At 35.8% G+C, this 4,507-nt stretch overlaps 1 long non-coding RNA gene across 1 annotated transcript; it reads right to left on the bottom strand.

The window, feature by feature from the left end:
* Positions 1-1,304: 1,304 nt before the first annotated feature.
* Positions 1,305-4,208, bottom strand: LOC131922054 (uncharacterized). The gene is made up of 3 exons (XR_009382174.1): positions 3,907-4,208; positions 1,469-1,552; positions 1,305-1,378 (listed from the first exon to the last, which is right to left on the bottom strand). It is a non-coding gene; the product is annotated as an uncharacterized LOC131922054 (long non-coding RNA).
* Positions 4,209-4,507: the final 299 nt, after the last annotated feature.

The raw sequence follows: 4,507 nt of genomic DNA, 5'->3' as shown, positions 1-4,507 counted from the left end.
ATGCATGTCATTTAGTTGCCTCAAGCTCCCATCGTTGATATACTGTTGGCTTTCTTTATTTAGTCTGTTTATCTGGCAATGAAATTAATTTCTAAAATTTATAACTAATTGCATCACATTAATGATAATGGCAAAGTAAGTTCAGTAATGCACACACACTATATTATATACTGTCTTAAGAACATTGCAGAGACTGACTTCATCCTTCTACTACTGTCTGTATAAATAACTTATAAAAAAGGACTCTCTGATAATATCATGTTTATTATTCCAAATCATCATGGATAAGGGCCAGACCCATTTTTTTTCCTGTAAATTAACCATTGAGTACCTAAAAGTAAAAGTCTTTCACTGTCTATAGCTTTCAACGTCATTTAAAAGAATACAGTACTTGCTATATATTGGTAATTAGTGCCAGTATCTGTTTCTGAAGCACGTTCCTTATTTCAGATGTTGGGAGACTAGAAAGTATGGATTTCTCTCCGTGTGGAAGAAGGGGAAAGCGAGGAAGATCCAATATTGTCATTGTTGTAACAAGACTTGTGAGGCCTCGTGACCTCTGACTCTCAAACAGGAGCTCTTTGCCTGGCTTTGCTGCATCCTACAGATCTATCTCTCAGGACCTGCAAGACAGACAGAGAGCACCGGAGATATTTCCTGCTGTTTTTGTTATTTGTTGATGCCTAAACAGAATTGCTTTGACTCATCTCCAGTCGTTGGTGTGTTTGTTTGTTTGCTTGTACTAATCCAGCGTTGGTTTCTCGGACCTAATTCCCTCAGCCCTCTCAGTATCACCTTCTAATCCCTTTCTTAAATCCCTTCTGGCTTGAAATGACAGAATAACATCTGTTTCCCTGAACAAACCCCAACCTCAGGATCCCTAGGGATCATTTTATTATCTCTAAAACAAAACAATTTCCCACCCACTTCCTTAAACCTTGACTTACTTCTCCCTTTAAAGAATGAGAGGAGGCAAATACTACAGGTATTGAAAACATGCCTTTAGGAGGAAGATTTATTGTTTGTAAGTCTTTGACCCTGTGTTGGACAGGAAAAAAAAAAGAGGATCTACAACCAGAGATGCTTCCCCTTAATTCAATTGTATAATCAGTGAATATCTTTCCCAAGACCGTGGGGAAATACTTTAAGAGATGTTGCATATGGGTTCAGACACATGATGATGGCATGGGGAAGTATATTTAGTCCTGTGCTTGTATATAAGGAGCTAAGAAGAGGAATGTGAGAAATGATGATTAAAATTTAAGAGTAAGTCAAGATTTTAAATCCAATTAATGAAAGTCTTGCCATGTAAGTCAGGGAGAAGCCATCTGCCAGCAGCCTACATGAAGATGGTGGATAAGGAGGGACCCATGAAGAGCTAAAGAAGGAATCAAGCTTCATTAGTTGAAGATGTGGGAAACTGATCTATTTTCAGTTGTAGATGAAGTTGCACACTGTTTATACTCACAGTTTCATTAGCAGGGCAGACTTCCTCTGTAATTCAAATGTGGAAATGACCCTTTCCTTAGGAAATAGTAGTTGTCTTTTATTTCTAATAAAAGATTCAGTCATGTAAATAATCATGTGTTCTGGGAGCAAATCAACTTTAAATCTTTTAAATATGAAATATCTGACTCCAAGAAAGACAAATATGCTTGTAATACAATGACTAATGAAGACAGACTAAATTAACCCTAGGCATATAGATAAAATTCTTTACATATTGTTACAGTAAAGAATGGACTCTCTCTCTAGATGGAGACATACCCTTGTCTTCTCCCTTAACAGTTAGTCTAGTAGGGCAGGCCAATCACCTTCACCCCTCATCCCCCCCCACCCCAGCACACACCCCAGAAAGGCAGGTCTACTTTAAGCTATGCTAATGAGGTAGGAAGAATAATTATCCCCTTAATGAGTTAAAGACTATTTTTACCCAGAATTCCATCCTCTGGGCCAAAGTTTGTAGACACCCAGTCTCTTACCTTTCTGAGTTACTAAGAAAAGCATAATTTTCTTTTTTCTTCTCTCTGCTATTCATGCTTTTCCTAACACACTGGCTTTTCTACTCCTTAAAGCACCCACCCTGACTGGGGCTGACCTCCATTCCTGCTGAACTCTAAGAGTAGAGCTTCCCCTCTTTCCTTGATTCATCTCTTTGCTTAAGGCAGCTGCCATGATTTACAGCTTGCTACTCTGGGATGGTTTCTTTTAAATACAAATAAAATCTCCCAAGTGTAGTGATATTTTATTGTGCAACCCAATAAAGTTTATCTGAGGATCAGAGGAAAAAGCCAGCCACTATATTAAACATAGAAGTCAGGCAATGGTAGCACAAGCCTTTAATCCTATCATTCGGGAGGCAGGTATCTATCCAGATCTCTGTGAGTTCAAAAGAACACTGGGAACAGAGCCAAGTGTGGTGATATTAACCTTTATTCCTAGCACTAATCATAGAGGTCTGGAAGTCTGTACAGACAGACATGAAGTGACAGAGCTGGGCAGGAAGAGGAAGTGATGTACCTAGACAGAGAGCAAATGAGATAGAACAGAAAGGCATATAGGCATGGGTATACAGGAAGTAGGTATCTTTGGAGACTGAGGTGTCAGTGATGTGAGGTTAGCTTGTGGCTTTTCCTATTCCTCTGATCTCTCAGGTTTTCACCCCTATATCTGACTCTGTGTTTTTTATTTAATAAGACTGTTTAGCAAATTCGTCTACACCCAAGAGCTTTCCTTTGAGTTAGTTATTAAATTCCCTATTAGTGAGATTAAGAAGCTCTAAAGAGAATCCCAATTTCCTAATATTGTTACCAAGATCTAATTACAAGAGTGTTTAAATGTGAACTACTCACTAGTATTTTTTCATATATTTTTGAACAATTCTTGAACAATAAATATTGTTGAAACAACAAAAATGTAAAGGATAAACCATTTTGATATTTCATGCTAGCATCTGTGATTACTAAATATAAACCAATAATATAACAAAAGATAATTATATATAGTTTATATATTATAGGCTTGCAAGATACACTTATTTCTGAAGAACAATTTAATATACATATAGAAAAAATGATAGATACAAGGAGCATTAGAATTTAATTTAATAAACTCACAGTTGGGTTGTAGAATATGCCAAGGCTGTTGGTGTAATATACAAACTCACTAACATTATACCAAGAAGTAGTTTGTAGCAACTTCAACTAATAACTTTTTCTTTATGTATGGTAGAGTTTGCTTCACTGATCCTAAAACTAAAAAGCTATGTGTCTATCAAAATTTATACTGAACATTTACACAGAGATACATCAGTGTTTCCACATAATAAGCTTAACAATAACAATAATCAACATTCGTTAACTATGAACTAGATACTCTATCACTGAATAACCAAGGTGTTGAAACATTATGAGAGTGCACACTTCAATTTATGCACTGCTATTTACTTAAATGATGCCAAATAAATAGTACTGAATACAGTATTTAAATTGAAGGTTATCGTAAATGGTAGTATTGTCAATAATAAAGTATTTAAAACTTCAAATGAAAGACACATTTAAACAATTCAACAAATATAGTTCTATATACAAAACTGGGTGCAGAAACAAATACTTATATGTATTAGTTTCAAAGCAATGTCTCTCTTTCATCTAAGTGTGTTATTCATTTTGCTTGACAATTGCTTAAGTAGTACTTCAATGTTCTACACCGTTCAAAGTACTTTCCCAGTACTAACCCATTTAACGATATGAGTTTTATTAAGCTCTTGGTCAAATTTTTGATAGTTACTTCTTTGTGGCTCACAATTATAACAAGTAATAAAATAGATGCTCCTGATAAAACCTTAATTTAACTGTAAAACACTTTGTACAATATTCTTTGCTATCACATCATCTATTTAACTACCTTAGTACTCAAGAGATTCCCATGAGGAGAACTGAATTTTCTTAGCAGTCCAATGACATAAGTGAAGTATTAATTCTGGCTGATATTTCCACCTGTTTGTCCCTCAATGAGTTTTCCACCATTGGGAGTGCTGATTCTAAATTCTCTATGGCATCCACCATGCACAACAATCACAAAATCCCCAGTTGATGTTAAGTTTTAATAATAGCTTCTACAAAATCCTAAATAATTAGTTTGGAGAAGATACTGTTAAATAATAAAAGATATTAGCAGCCTTGGAGGTCTAGAGCCTTCCCTCATAATCAGCTTTTGACTAGGCTCCTGTTTCCTTGGTAACATTAGAATAAAAGCATTCATTTTGCCACTCATTAGAATTTGAAATATCATATGAAAAGGTGGAGGCACCAGGGCCTTGTTGAGGAACATTAAGGCAAAGCTACTTCTTCCATCTAGTCAAAATAATGGAATATTAGTTCTGCCTCTGGCTCTAAGTAGAGACTTGGCATTCATATCTGCTCCAAAGAGAATGCTGCATATTATTGTCTTCTTTTTGCAAATTTTCTCCAGTTGGCCCTGTCAATTACATGGCTAGAAGATCCCC

Source organism: Peromyscus eremicus, chromosome 11, assembly GCF_949786415.1.
Source record: "Peromyscus eremicus chromosome 11, PerEre_H2_v1, whole genome shotgun sequence".
Classification (NCBI taxonomy): Eukaryota; Metazoa; Chordata; class Mammalia; order Rodentia; family Cricetidae; genus Peromyscus; species Peromyscus eremicus.
Note: the sequence above shows the minus strand (reverse complement) of the source record. Positions and strands in the feature narration are given on the sequence as shown.